At 38.3% G+C, this 16,015-nt stretch overlaps 1 long non-coding RNA gene across 1 annotated transcript in view; it reads left to right on the top strand.

The window, feature by feature from the left end:
* The first annotated feature begins 637 nt into the window (after nt 1-637).
* Nucleotides 638-16,015, top strand: part of LOC116183721 (uncharacterized) — a 68,497-nt gene continuing 53,119 nt past the window's right edge. Inside the window, exons 1-2 of the long non-coding RNA XR_014955715.1 lie at nt 638-4,712; nt 9,227-9,372. This is a non-coding gene — a long non-coding RNA (uncharacterized LOC116183721). The remainder of the gene's footprint in view (nt 4,713-9,226; nt 9,373-16,015) is intronic.

Here is a 16,015-nt window from a genome sequence, read left to right on the forward strand (position 1 = left end):
ACAGAAGTGAGCTGAAACAAGAGATGCAAATGTGCAGTTCTTACAGAGCCAAAGTTTCTGAAGGAAATTGATTTTGGAACTCATTTAACAGGCTCGGCATAGAGCTGTCTGCTGGTGTCCACTCCATTGCCTGTGATCCTTCAGACAATGGCAGAGCAACACGATCTCCTAACCACGGGTTCGCAGCCATGACAGGTGAGAAGAAGGCAGTGCAGCAAATGTTGTCAGGATTGGCATCCCATTAGAGAAGACAAGCAAACAAATAAACCTCCCAAAAATTTAGTTTAATCTACAATTATGGTTTGGGTTTGCTGGGACCCCAAAAGTCCACACTGGAAAACAAGTGTCACCTAGTCACTGAAAGACTAGGAATGGGAAAACCTGCATAGACTAGTTAAAGAGAAACACCTGAGCTTTTATAAAACTGGATTATAAAGTCTCTGGATATCTCTCTAATCTGACTATGCCTGGATGTCACCCTGCCTCTTTACCACCTGTGTATCTCTGGAATGACACATAACAAGACTGATGTGGTTGGATCCTGTCAGGATCCAGCCTTTGGATCCAGCAGCCTTTTATGCTGTACTTATAGCAGACTCCTGAAATCTCTGTGGAGAAACCATCATCCCACTGCTTCAGAGCAGTGGGGCTCCCTCCTGGGTATGCTGAGACTCTCCTGATAGCTTCTGAAAAGGCTGTAGATCTGAACTAATCTCCTTTGTTCTGCTGGTTCAGCTTAGGCACTGCACAGGGCATCCGGCAGAGAGTCAGCTCAGAGTCTCAGCAATCAGAGAAGTCTATGGTTAGGTGACACGTCAGGTCAAGTTGTAGCAAATCAGGATCAGCCCAGTGAGGAAGGGCTTGGACACAGCTCAGTCATGGCAGGGAGGTGGGAATGGGCCAGGGAGGCCAGACAGGGACAGGATGTCCCTAACTATCCTTCATAAATATCACTTCTTACCTTCCAGGGCAAAGGTGTACTCACTGCTGGAATGTGCATTTCTTGTTCTGAATTTATTGGTTAAGTTCAGTCCTAATACGTGTCTCATAGCAGCCAGGAGGAGACAGGTTCTCATCCCCTTAGAATACTTATCCCTCATCTAATGTTTAAAAGCTAAGGTGGATGCAGTCCTCATCCGCCTGAGCAGCCATGACCTTGCAGAACAGTAATGTGCTGTGTTTACACCATTAATTTAGCTTTAACTGCCTTGCATTTGACTTGAATTTCCAGATTGCTTGTTTGCTTTGTGCTTCTTTGGCTCTCACTGCAATTCTGTCATTGGAGAAATGAAGTAAAGTGATTAATGACATTTAAATTAATTAAAACAATCAATTAATTAAATTAATCAATTTAAATTAATTAAGTTGATTAGTCAAATGAATTCCAGGAACTCCGATTCTGCTGCTTGCCTTAACTCTGTGTCCTTGGTACCAGGGCACATTTTCCTGGACTGTCTGATGGGTAGCCAGAGAAAGTCCCCTAAGGCAGATGTGGGATGTCCTGATCACCGAATGTCTGTAGACCCTGTGATGTGCCCCAAGTGCCTTGTTTAGTGTATATTTCTCATCCCCATTCTCCAGTTAAAATAAAAAAAACAAAGGGCTAAGGAGACCCTGGTTTTACTTTTTAAAAAATACTAATGTAAGTGATCCTTTTTGTGTCAACACAGGTCTAAGGATGTCTAGTGAGTTTGAGCAGTACACTGCACAGTGCCTTCTGAAGGTAAAGTGAATTGAAAACGTTTTGGGATCAGACTGCTCTGGCTCTAAAATAACTCTAAAATAATTTAAAGAATGAAATTTTTCTTTATACTTATGTTTAAACAGAGAAGAGGTATGTGACAAAAAGGCTGCTTGACTCAGGCTGTAAATTTGTACTGAAAATATTAAGAAGTGAAAGTCAGTTACATGCTGGAACTTGTGCAGAATAAGGCATTTATTTGAAGATTTTGCAAAGTTCTAATTAGTGTTATTTGTATGTACACCCTAAACATTATCTTATTAAGAATTTTTACACAGGGTAAGGTATAACCTCAGTAGTTATGGTTCAGAGCAGATGGAAAAGCGATGTTGAAGGCAAGGGAAAGAGGTAAAAAAAGATAATGTTATACGTACACCACTGGGTCAAGTAAGTTCTAAAGGGCTGCAAGTACAGATTACAAGTTTGCAGACTAAATATAGATCTAAGCTGTACTTTCTGAACCACACAGGAATAATGTGTTCAAACATCTGGGTGTTCAAATATCCTGCCAATACATTAGCACCCTGGGGCACACAGAGTCTCTCCAATTCATCTCAAAGGCGATGGTTTGAAGAGAGGATGAGTGAAGGCAGAACTTCATTATCCCTTTAGAGACTGCTGTTTTATAATGATACAGCTGTAACTGGTGATCACACGCAGAATTGTTGAACCAAGAAGTAATCCCAGATCTTTCAAATCCCAGTCCAGAATCCTGATATTTTCTCATATTGATTTTTTTTTTCTTGTGTTTAAGTTCTTGTACTCTGCATTCAAGTTGATATCTTATAAATGTCAGGGATTTCAAAGTACAATGTGAATATATTCCAGATAAATTCTTGAAGTATATAGTACAAAACTACAGAATTAAGTGGCTATTTTTTTCCAAGAGATATACAGACAAGCAACACAGACAAGCTTATAAAACACCAAGGGACTGAATAGAATACAGGAGCTGCCAAAAGCCACAGACAAAGTGAGCCAGAAAGGATGGTGTGTCCTGGAGAGGTCTGAATCTGTAAGAGTAACAGCATAACTTCTGACACAGTTTGAGTAAGAATGAAGGGCCTTGAGAGGAGGTGGATGTTGTCTCCCCTGAGATCCTTAGAGCAATTAGAGAAAGGAGATGAACGGAAGATGTGTTTACAGATAAAAGACAGTAAGGATGCCTAAGTCTTTGAGTGTAGGATTAATTACTTGGATATTGATTTAGAAAACAAGTATGCAAAAGCTAAGGAGGATGTATGCTTGTAAAAATACTTCTAAGTATTGTTGCCTTAAAGAAACACATCAAAATTGATGTAATATGAGGCAATTCAGTATGCTGAAGTATTAAATGAATTACAGTACCCATATTTTTCAATTACCTTTAATGCTCAGTTTTCACTCCTAAGCTATCCATATTCTCTTTCATTTGTGTGTAAGGACAGACCAAACACCTCAAGTTTTGTTAGAATTATTTGATAAACACAGACTTAACCTCCGTGTTTGTACTGCAGTGATGTGCATATTGGTTAAGTATACAGAGGGGAAAGAAACAGTGAATGCTTTTGTTTAATCCAGTCCCTGAAATTAAGTAAAATATAAATGAAGAAGAACTAAGATATCTGGAAAGAAGTGAGGTAATGACAAAACATGAGCCATGGTGTCTGAAGCAGCAGTGCAAAAGATTTTTGGTGAGAGCAAACTGGGGGCTGTGAAAGATGCCTATTGTAAGCTGAGTCAATCAACTCTGGGGAAAGAAAGTAGAAAAATACTTGGAATAATAGCCATGATGAAAACTATGGAGGTTGATAATGAAGTCTCATGCTATGTCTAAAGTGAAGGTGGCGTATAGACACTTTGGATCCAAACATCATGTTTGAAGCAGAGGCAACTTGATAAGTGGTATTGTTTCTACAGCTTTCTTGTTATGAAAATATTGTTCTCAAAACATCTTTTGTGTACAACATGTAATTCCAGATGAGAGAGTTGATGCTTTTTGTCTTAAGAGCTACTTTTATTCTCATTGTTCTGCTCTTACTGTTACTGAACTCTGGCTTGTGTAGCCACCACAACCTGCTCCACAGGCGTGCTATTGTGTTTTCATTCTTCCTATCAGTGAAATGCTTTTGCTCTGGAAGTGGATCATTTACCAGTAATACCAAATTCTTCCTGCCTTAACTCCCCTGCTTTTAAAAGGAAGCCAGTTTTGACACCATTATTATATAGCATTTTCTCACATTTTATCTGCATTCCATACAATTGCTCCTTGTGGAGTATAATTTAGTCCTAGTTGATGAAAAATCACTGTATACATTTAGAATCACAGGGAACAAACCTGTGGGAAATCAGAGAAGCTGATTACTGACCAAAATGTACTTTGAATTGCAAGAGCCAGTCATTGATAGGATTAGTTTTTACACAGGTGGGAAGTAACAAGGCACTAACTACAAGCACTCAAAGTGGCTTAAGGAGCTCCTGCTCTCTTGTTGGTCCTCTGGTGCAGCACTGTTGTCTCACTTTTGTGCCAGTACAGCTACTAGTGGGATTACACCACTGTGTTCTGGATGCAGCCCCCCTTTACCAAAAAAAGGAGAAAGGTTTATTTTAAAGATGAATTACTCCGAAACTCAGTTTGTGCTGCGGTTTCCAAGACAGCTCTATAAATAAAATTGAAGAGAAGGGAAGAATAGGAGCACTTTTAGCTTTCCCTACCATCAAAGTTGCAGTTTAAGCATATCCTGACAAGGATAAGAGTCTATTGTGTAATTTATATGCCTTACTAAAGCTTTTGTAGTTTCAAATGTTACATTGCCTTGAAGCATCTAATGAGCTATGACACAAGATTGATTTCTGTGAAAATAGCATTGGCTGTTCATAAAACATTATCACATACTGCTTCTTCTATGAAATCCAGCACAGGATTAAAGTGAGATTGTTGTTAGGAGAATGGCAGGAGAGATGATGTGTCTTCAAGAAAATCAACATACTGGTATGTAATTCTGATATGAAGCTATTTCATCTTAACCTATATCTTACCTTATGATTATAGTACTGGACACTGTCTTCCTATGCAGAAAAAGGGGGTCCCTACAGAGAAATGAAGTCCTGGATTAAATACTAAGCCTCATTCCCATACACAGTAGAATACAGAGATGCAGCAGAGCATCTGTGTCTTTAAGGTCTTCTAGCAAGTGCCCTATTTTCACGTGAAGGATGTTCTATTGTGCAGAAAGGAATTAAACCAAAAGGTAGGTAGGCATGGGTTCATTGGAGGGGTGGAGGATTGTGCCAATTTTACCCCAAGTTCAAGCAGACATCTTATAGATGTCAGTGCAGAAGATAGACACTATGGACTGGGGGCACTGCCTCCCCCAACACCATATTTGTGTGTGGAATTAACAAGACACATCAGGACAGCTAAACAAACATAATCTGTGACCTACTCCCTTTAACTGGTACTTTGGTGTGATGAGCTCATTAAGAGTAAATCTGCTGACACTTGTTTTGTGTTGGCAGAAGTGTGTGGGGCATGCTGTCATCCCAACAGGAGATCAAGAGATATCCAGCTCTGATATGACCCATTATTGCTAAATAGTACATTTGTGTAGTTACTTGTATTTCATGGAAATGCTTGATGCACATCAAAGGAAACCTTTTGAACCCAAAGCTCATTAATTTTTTTTAGTTCATCAAATTTTCAGGCAGGCTTCTGTACAGCCCAGTTCTCAGCACTCTCCTGACAACTGTCTAATGATTATGGATGTTATTTGCACTTCTCTTTTGGGGCAAAGGCCCAAATCTTGATGCCTGTCTTTCTCCCTTGGCATTAACTAAATTTGCAGCAATTAGATCCCAATCTTTTGAAACACTGAGAGCCCTTAACTCTGCTGATTATAGAAGACTTGGCATCCTGACCAGAAAGGCCACTATGCCAGTGGAAATAAGCAGAAGATCTTGGCATAAAACTGCTTCCATGTAGTCATTTTCCCAGATGTCTGTGTACAGCTTCTGTTCCTAAATTAAATCATTTAATATGATTCCTTTGACTTTGAAGCAGATTAACATTAACATTTAAATTTTGTTTGGGAATGATTTGCTTTCATAATAGGCAAAATTTTTGGTTTTGGTTCTTTTTTTTTTTTTTTTTTTTTTTTATCATAGTCTTAGTACAGAGAATTGGTCAGCTTCTCCAGGTGAGATGTGCTTGGAAATAGCTCAGGTGCTTTGTACCTGCACTTACATATGCCTAGGTTTTCTCCTTCAATGTCTCCAGCCTCAGCAATGCCCAGTGATTTCACCAGCAAGCAGTAATCAAATGGTAGCAAAGCTTAATGGAGTTACATATGGGCATTGGCATTAGGTTTACTTTTTGGTAGCTGATCTGTGATAGACACATTAGTGGCAGAGACTATGGGAGAGATGGTTGTAAAACCCTTTATAGATCAGGAATTTCAGTGTTTACATGAAGTGTTACAAATAGTAGGTGCACTGGCAAGCTGGAACAAACAGCAAGCCATTGCTATTCTTGCACTTAACAAAGCTGTGTATGAGGTAAGGAGGACTTTTATGCTATGGCTGTAATCTGTAAGATTCCCCAGAAATATTTATTATAGCTTAGACAAAAACAGTGTGGTAACTGATCCTTGGTTATTCACCTTGTCCCTCCTCATGAGATCCATCTATTGCTCTTAAATGTGGAGTGGATATACCCCTTTCAGCCCTGTTTGGTCACTTGACCAAAAGGTTCTAGTCAGAGAGAAAATCTATTTGGGAAAATTAAAAATACTTAGAATTTTTAAAATACAGTCAGCTAATGACTAGCATTTATGATGAGAAAGGACAAACAATTTAGGCAGTAGGAGAGGCTTTCTATTTATAAGAATAATGAAAAGGAAAGCAATGGAAAAATGACTGTAAAATCTATAGGACTGGAAACTAGTTACTTCTGTTTTGAATTAGTTATCTTTTTGGGATCCCTTCCAGACCTATTTTCTATCATTATTATAATTTCATCTACTACATGACACAACTCAGGAGATTTCAGCAAGTGCAAAACTGCTGTAAGAATTAGAGGATTCAGCCTCTCAGAGTGGTCACTGCACTGGCAATTTTCTGTCCCTAGGACCAAGCACACAGTCATAAAAGGTAAATACCCACATAATTTGTGGCTGAATTTGTTGCTGGCTATGCTGTCAGGGCTGCCTGTTGAGCAAGCCAGTGCAAATTCCCAGGGAACACCATTCCAGGATGCACTTGGATGTTGCTCACATAAGTTCCAGGCTCTGCCTATATGAGAAGCTTCCATCTAATCCTGCTCTTAGAGAGGCATTACATGGCTGATTGCCAGCAGCCACATGACACTGTGTACTTTCCTGAAAGAATCAGCATCAGCTTCTACAATGATAGGCAGAGTTTCCAAGGTCTCTGAGCGCAGGTTTGAGCAGCCTCAAAGACAATAGAAATGCAAAATGTAATGTCAGGTCTGGGGATTTCTCTGGGACAGGTCAGGTCTGATACCTTCAGGTTTATCATGTATTGGTATTAAGTCAATTTGCCTACATTCCCATTTTCTATACATTAAAGAGCACATCTGTATAGGGAAGAGATCCCTCATAGTGACTTGGACATTATTCAGTCAATATTTGATCCAGTATTTGCTAACCAAGACAGACTGATTTTCATTGCCTCCTCAAATGCTCTACAGCAAAACCTGGAAATTCTTTCAGTTGCTATTTCTGAAGTAAAAATTGAATTGGGTTAAAGAGCTTTGTGTTTTCACCTAAAATGAAAAGAAAAAGAAAATACCTCTTCTATCTCTGCAGTTCAGCTTGTTCTGACACCTAGTGGAGGACCTCATGTCAGTCTGCTTTGGCATGTTTCAAGTTCAATAAACACATCCTTAACACACCATTTGGGCCAGACTAGATACAGATAATATATAGATATAGTTAACACTCTCTTTTCCATACATGGCATACAATATAATTTCCAAAGACATATTTAAAGTCCTAAACCATTGATACAGCCTTTTATTTCAACATTGAAATTGTGCCTGAAGGGAGGGGATAGTTGTTTGATCTGAGGCTGCAACTGTAATGAAATAAAGGGGTTACTTAGTGGAAATCTAACTGAATCTATGTACATCAGAGAATTTATAAATTAAGCTTCCTGTATTTAGAATAGACCAAAGCAATGATAATGATAATAACAAAACCCTTATCCTTAAGATTTCTCTCTGGTTATTAATATGTTAATCACGCTCCTAATTAGAATTCTACTTAATTATAGATCTTTTATCCTTATACCTGAGTGCTCTCAGTATTTTTGAAATATTCAATTAAATTTGTTTTCATTCTTTTAGTTGCTGGAGAAATAAAGCTGGTTTGAAATATTTGTAATGCTGTGAATTGCTAAAAGGGATGAAGAGTTGAGAGATAAGATCAAATGCTCCCTGGATTTGACTTATAAAATTAACAGGAACCATTTATGACTGTGTATGTGGTATTGAAAACATGATCCAAAGGAGCAGTGACAGTATAACAGACAGAGTAATGACCAAATGAAAAAGAGCCTTTCTCCTACTCATTTTTCATAGTGGACCTACCAGGTCTCACACTGTTCAGCTGCAGCTGCAGTCTCCTGTGGAATCCCAGATTAGGGTTGGAGAAGAGCAGCTCCTGGGCATGCTTTGTGCCCTGGTAGGCAGTTAGCTCTTAGCAGATAGATTGGTTTCCTCTTATGTGTTCCCTCTTCAATACATCCCCTATTGTGATCCAGAGAGCCTGGATAACATGAAACAGATTTTGTAGGATTCAGTCTTGTTACAGATGGGTAGAGATACACCATCTAGTTTTGAAAGCATTATAATCCTCTAGTAGATTCTGTTTCTATTGAGGTTGGTTCTGTGATACCACAGGAGGCAGAGTTGATGCTGTTGAGGCAGAATGGGAATGAAGAGACTCTGATTCAGAAGGCTGCTGAAAGTAAAATTCCAATTTATTCAAAATGCATTGCTCTTTTATACAGAGCTTCATGCAGACCAACTCCATTGGTCCTGAAGTGAAAACAACCACACCATTGGTGCAGAGTGCTTGACTCACAGTGATAGAACTTAACTATAAACAATGTGAAAAATAAGGAGATAAATATCTTATTTGTATTATTTTCCAAAAGATTCCCAGGCTTCTGCCTAGTTAGAAACTCTCCGTTTCTCTCTTTGACTGGATCTGAGACCCACACAGGGTCACTGTGATGAGTTTTCCTTCTGTGAGCACTAATGAGAACAGTCAGGGGTCAGGTGTGCTGAGGAAGCACAATGAACAGTGCCCTTATTGAGATTGTGGTCATTCAGTGGGCACTGCAGGCCACAGATGCCAACCTCCACTATTCAAGCTAAAAAAGTTTTGTGTTGAATTTGTCAGCGTGTTATCTGTCCTGGTAAGTCATGTGTGTGAGATAATGATGTACACTGAATTTGCAGTAATTATTGTTAATCTTTTTCAGCCCAGTCACCACAGGCCTGCAAAACCCTTACCATGAAGTGGCAGCTTCCAACCAACCTTCTGAAGCCGCTTTCTTCTTGCTGACCTGGGACTCTTGCATGGTAGTGTGAGGCTGCTGAACCTATGGTTTCTAGAGATCAAATAGAGGTGAGTTCTGCAGAGATAGGGTATTTTAGTAGATCAGTGACAGGTTGGTAAGAGCAGACAAGTTTTCTGAGTTCCCAGCGCCTTCCTCAATTAAAAATCTATCTTCTTTACCCAGGAAGCACTCACCTCTTTTCCTGGCAAGTGCTCTTAACAAGTTACCTAAACTCCTTTGTTGTAGAGTTTTTCCTTTATTTTTAAGTGAAGGTATCATTGTATGCCACTGACAGGCTCTTTTCAACTGCAGCTCCAAAGACTTTCAGCCATCTGTTCCAGACCTTTCTGCTTTGGACTGAGTATGCACTTGAATTTTTACATTTACATGCATACATGTGAAAAAAAAGCACAGTTTATATTTTCTTTTCTCTGACTTAAAAATTTCAAATGATAAAATTCACTTAGACAAAAGATAGTTTTTCCAAAGGAAATGGTAGACCTCTAGCTTGTTCCACCTCTGCCCAAAATAGCACTATAGAAAAATCAAAAGCACATGTACTTTAAAAGCCATCCACACATAAATGTTTATCTGTGGGTCTTTTGAAACTCTTTGGCTTTCCCTTCTTTTTCCAACTTGTTACTACAGAACAATCAAATATCTGCCTATTTATACATTTGATTTTAGCATTTTCACACCCCTTGCGCTGATCCACAAAAAGGGCTTGAATGAAGACTCTCAGTTCTTTTTCTTTACAAGCTTGTAAGTAATTTTGGTAGGTGTCTGTTTAAAACTGAATTGCCTTTGATGACTTAAACTAAATTTACCTCTGAAATATAAATTTTTTCATTGGTGCACAGAAATGCACTTTGGTTAGCAAGGCAAGGTCTTATTATTAATTGTGTACTGAAGTGCAAACACCTTGGGAACTCACAAATGAAAAATCTTCAAGTGGCCCAGCAGAAGACTGGGAGCTGCCTTTTTATAGCATTTATTCACTGTTTGGATGCTAAGAGAAGTTTGTGACCAAAGTAGTAGTATTACAACTTTAATAAGGAGACTCAAAATTGCCTCAGATACTGTTATCTGCTAATCAGTCTCACTGAGGCTTTAGTACTGCTCAGAATAGAGAAAGACCAGTTGAACATCAAGTGCATAATATTGGTTTTTGGAAACAGTGGAAGTGATCACTAGTAGGAAAAGGCATCTGGCAGCATGTTATTCATAAAGCTGGCTTATGATGAAAACTCAGTAGGCTACAATCATATTATTCCTTCTCTTTTGGGCTCCCTGAGTTGGCTGGTGATATTTCTTAAGAAGCTCAAGCTGTTATTTCCATTCTGCTTCTTGCAGCCTGAAAAGCATTTGGAGTGCAAGCTAAGAAGTAGTAGAAAGGAGACTGGGTTGCTGGGCACAGATGGCATTGGTAATAAAGCAAAGCAGCTGTCAATATTGTCTCAGAATAAGTTATTAATGATTAGCACTCCAGTTTGATATGTTGACAAGACCAAGCTTGCAGTTTGGAGTGTGCTAATTTGTGTGCCAGACCAATATGGCTGAAAGCTGAGGAGTGATGAGCCTCTAAGGCTTTCTGGTTGCTGACACTCACTGCTTTTTCCAGTAGGAGCTGCAGTCATTTGCTGCAATGCCTCATTTTATGAGCTCATAAGTATTTGTAAATGGTAAAAAAAAAAAAAAATGTAGACAGTAGAACAATGTCTTTCAGTTGGAATAAGAAACTCCTGAAGCATTTTGAACCTTGCATCCATCTGTAAGTATGTTGTTTAAACAGGTCAGAAAAGAGTCTTCTGTCACATAATGATGGGCTCTGTAAATAGCTTTTTATTCTTTTGAAGTACCAAGTGTGGGCTCTTTCAAGAAGTAGGATATTGAACTAGGTGGACTGCTAGTGAGGTACAGCTTAACTCTCCCTCATGCCCTCATTTATTGATTAAATGAAGATGGCTTTTTATTTGCACTTTTCTCACTGAACAATGATATTGATATGCTACCCTGGAATTGTGTTTAATGCAAAATATTTACTGCAACTGGTCTTATTAACTTGAATTCTAGCCTCCCTGAATGGTAAAAAATGACACTGTACTGTGCATGGCTACAGACTGAATGTCTCAAAGGGGTGCTGTGAAAACAAATACCTCTATGAGGGGTGCCTGTGATGAGCACCTGCCAGACTGTGTTAAAAATAAGGAAGTGACAGTGAGGTGACTATATCACATATCCATCTGAAAAACTGTGAAATAAATGAAAGTGAACAAAGAAAATACATAATCTTTCAAAAAAGAGAGACAAAGAATATTTTTAAAAATTTTCAACCAAGTAACTTTAGTTGAAGTGCGTCATGTATGTGTCTTCTCCACATTTTGCGCTTTTTCTCTAAAAAGTATCAAAGGAAAACCCAGGTATCTTGGGGTAAGAAATTTTACTCATATATATTTCTTTAAGATTGAGTGCATGTGCAATACTTTACAATATTAAGTTTTCTTCTGAAAGGGAGATTTAGAAAATCTTACATTAAAACAAATTTCTTGCAGTGCTAAATCAAATGCTACAAAAGGTCCAATTATATTAGAGTAATTCATTTGCTCTTAAGCAATTAACCTAGTAAAACTTAAAGATAGAAGTAATTTTGTGTAATAAATTCTGTCTTCTCAAAACAACTCCATATTTCTGTTCAAAAATGTTTATATCATAGTGTTCTAGTTTTTCATTGAGGATATCTGAGACTTCCTGGTCAAAAATTCCCTTTCTGATTATTGAGATTTTAGTTCCAGTTCTCCATTCTTTGGCAGCTCTTAGAAATGGTTACCAATTGACATGTATGGTTTAGAAAGCAATTTATTATGTTAAGACTGTTAGGTCCTGGAGACTGTCCCCCTTCCAGGAATTCAGTGGTTGAATGTAGCTTCTAAGAGCTGTTGCAAATAGACTTGGAAGTGAGGGCTGACATATTTTTCTCTTGGGAGCTCCTTTTAGCTGAGCCTTTAGTGCTGCCTCTGCCCATGCCACACCAGATCTGTGGAGCAGCTATGACCCCACCTAATCTCCCACCTCTGTGAGTCTGACCTGGACCTGCAGGTTTGGCTTCCTGGCTTGGCCTGGGATCTGCCTGGCTGCTGCAGGTTTGCTCGGTGGTCACTGTGCTGTGTCTGACCCTGATCACTCTTGGTCATTGTCTCTGCAGAACTGAAATCACTGCTCTGCATCCTGCCCTCTCAGTGTGCAGGACACTGCTCCCACATACTTCATTATCACACTTGACTGCTGGCTTACCTTTCCTTGTGCAGCAGATCCTTGCTGCTCACTGAAAAGTCTTGGGCACTGAAAGCTGTCCAGGTCAGTCAATTTAGGAATGTTAGGTTTGAACAAATCTCACCTTTGTTGGAGATGATAAACATGATGTTGTAGATGATAAACCCTCTTACTCTAATATCAGGATGGAAGGAGCTCAGTTTCCCCATCAGTATGCACAGTATCACCTGCATCTGGACATGCACCCAGGTAGGTGGCTCAAACCTGTGATTTAAAAACAAGGCATGTCTATACTTGTAGTCATAGATTTTCATTCCTAGACTTGTCTTTTGAGGGTGTTTTGCACGCTTCTGTTGCCACTCTGTGTAGAAAGATCAGAGGCTGAGAGGCTAGATGAGATGATTGAATTGAGAAGAGTATTATCCTCCTTGTAAATGGCTATTTCTGACTTGTTGCTCTGAGAAAGTTTATTCTGCTGTATAAGCAGTTGTTTCATTTCCATTTGCAGAGCTTCTGTGATGATATGTAATGCACTGAAGGAAGTGGGTTACATTCTAGGTGTCCTATGAAATGGGGAAAAGGTGAACATACTTTGTTGTGGGTGTGAGAAATTCATTGCAGGATCTTGCATTTCTTGCTTAGGTGCAGTCTGACACTGCTTGATGTGTGTGGATATACTGAAATTTGTTTCTGAGTGTTCTGAAAGGAAGAGGAGAATTTGAAGAGCAGAAAAGAGAATTTCAGAAAGGGATTCAAGTTATGACCTTCATCCAGGATAGCTTGTAGTTTGACTTTCTACACATCTTCCTGGAGAGGACTGTATAGGGCTTATGGTATGATTCTGTCTACCTGACAAGAAGTTTCTTCAAAGAAGTAATCTATTTGATAGAACATGGCTTTGGTGGGTAAAGTTTGTCTTTAGGTTGGTATGTGCATTGTGCATTTCTTTACACAAGTGCACTTCTGTATTCTGTTTGATGATTCCCTGATTCTGTTTACTTCCAACATAGCCCTGTCTGTAATCTTATTTATTTTTGATTCTTAAACACCTTGTGTTGTCATTTCACAGCTGTTTTGAAGAAGATTGCACTACCTTCTTCCATATAGAGAGAATAACTTTCACCTACTTTGGTTGTTTATTCCTGAGAACATTAGCTCAGAGCTGGTCTGGTTAGTTAGAATAAACAGACAGTTCTGTGTACCTTAAAACTTTAAAAATGGACATTTTCTGTAAAAATAGAAGAAAATACAGTACAGCAGTAAAATACATACCTACACAGAGGACATTGAAAATTACCATCAAAAGGTGCTGAATTAAAAACTCAGGGAGGTCCTTTCTCTGGGATGGTAGTGGTTCTCATGATTTGGGGAAGACATATTTCAGGTTTTATAACTTTTAACACACAGATGCAATGAAATTCAAGGTGCTTTTGAGGAAACATTAGAACCAGAGAAATGTTCTTTGCTAAAAACATGCATTTTCACTTAGAAACTTAGATGGCTGGATAGCAGTTATATTTGGAAAATTGATCTTGAGTACAGGGTGGATTTTTGTGGGCAACAGGAAAAAGGAAATAATGTTCAAGCCTTGTTGCCACTTGTTTCTGACCAAAAGGTTCATTCATTTTGAAACTTAGTGATTTCCTAAAGCATCAGTTTATTTTATACATTATTGTATTGGAGATGTTCTACACTGTGGAAAAGATATAAGAAGAGACAAACATCTTCAGTATCATGGCTTAGTAATGAGGGAATTAACCTGAGCTAAGCAGGACATCTTGATGAAGATCTGTTAAAAAATTAATCATTAAACAAAATGTGAACAAATGGCTAAAATTATACCTTTATCAGCTCAGAGAATCTTAGTTTTTATTTCTTAAAAAAATTTTGAAGATCTTCAGGACAATATAGAATTATAAGTTTACTTTTAAAATTCTTATGAAATTTTGTGGTATGGAAAAACTGTCTTTTCAATGGAGGCCAGACTTGACAAGGACAAGAGTCTTCCTGTTATAATGGATGGAATATCTGGCCCCTGGAGCTTCCCTTCAGCTTTGTTTTCCTATTATTATCATCTCTTAAATTCTGCTGAATGTATCAATTTCCATCCTACATCCATATTCATACCATTACATACTCTTTATCATTAATGAGATTATTTATTTCAATATTGACATTGATTGCACTCTTAATTATCTATTACCTATTGATGTAGCATTGAATCAAATTCTAAGAGTAAAATAAAATAATCTGGCAAATAAATAAGGGAGAGACATCTGAAACTGGGAGAGGCTAGACATGGAACATTATTCATAACACTTGCAAACTCAGTGTGTTATGAAGCCACTTCTAGAAGCTACATCCGCTAAAATTTTTCAGAACAAGTCTCCTGGATATTTAAATTTGCTTTAGGTGTTCTGCTCTAGCTGTAGGAGTTCAGTCTAATTATGCATCTCCTATCTGATCATTAGGTTTATTTTTTAAGTCCAGGCCATTCTGTTTCAATCCATCAATGTGACTCTCCAGCATTTGATACTTCCTTTGGTTTTATTCTGCCCTATTCTTTTCCTGACTACATTATTTTATTCCACATGCATAACAGCAAAATATCATAGGACTTGCCTGCCAGTATTCAGTAAGTTTTTGAATGCACTAACTTTTCACATGCTTACCTACTTGCATGGCTTGCAAAGATTCATGTCATGAAGGACCTGGGGTATTGCATACAAACCCTATTACATGTAAAAGCTTTAGAAGAAAATTAGTGTTAATTTGTTAATGCAAGTCTTTGATCCAGAAATATGTAAGTATTTATCCAGTCTGGGAATAAAGACCTCATGAAGCTTATCAGAAGAATTAGATACTCAGCAGTTTAATAAGTCCCAGCTTAACCCCTTGAATGTGTGAATAACCCCAAGTTCAAAAATCTATGGTAATTTCCTCATTTGTAGCTATAGCAAATACTGAAACACTCACAGAAAACTACTTGGTCAAACTTAAAGAGCTTGAAAGATCTGCAGTTATTGATTGCACATATGTTTTTTTAACAGATTCAATAATGCTGTGACTTTATGGTCATTGCTTTCTGTTAGCAGAAGGGGTTTGGTGGTAGAGCAGTCATATCCATGTATTTTTTTAGATTTACCTGTAAAGAGGCCCAACAATACACAAGGCAGAACATAGAAATACATTTCACTCTTGCCATAAATGAAGGAAGGAAGCCCATATCTATGTGTCTCATTGAAATCTGTGTCACATTGCCCATATCATTGTCTCATTGAGGCAGCTGAGTGCAAAACCATGCGCCAGGGTCTTAGTCAAGAAAGAGAAGTGAGTGGTAGAAAAGGTAGAGAGCACATGTTTCTTAGGCTTGTGTCATTAGCAAAGTTTTATTTTATATTGTGAAGGTTTACAAATGATGTGTGCTGTTTCTAATTGTGC

The sequence above is a fragment of the Lonchura striata genome, chromosome 5 (genome assembly GCF_050655825.1).
Source record: "Lonchura striata isolate lonStrDom1 chromosome 5, ASM5065582v1, whole genome shotgun sequence".
Classification (NCBI taxonomy): domain Eukaryota; kingdom Metazoa; phylum Chordata; class Aves; order Passeriformes; family Estrildidae; genus Lonchura; species Lonchura striata.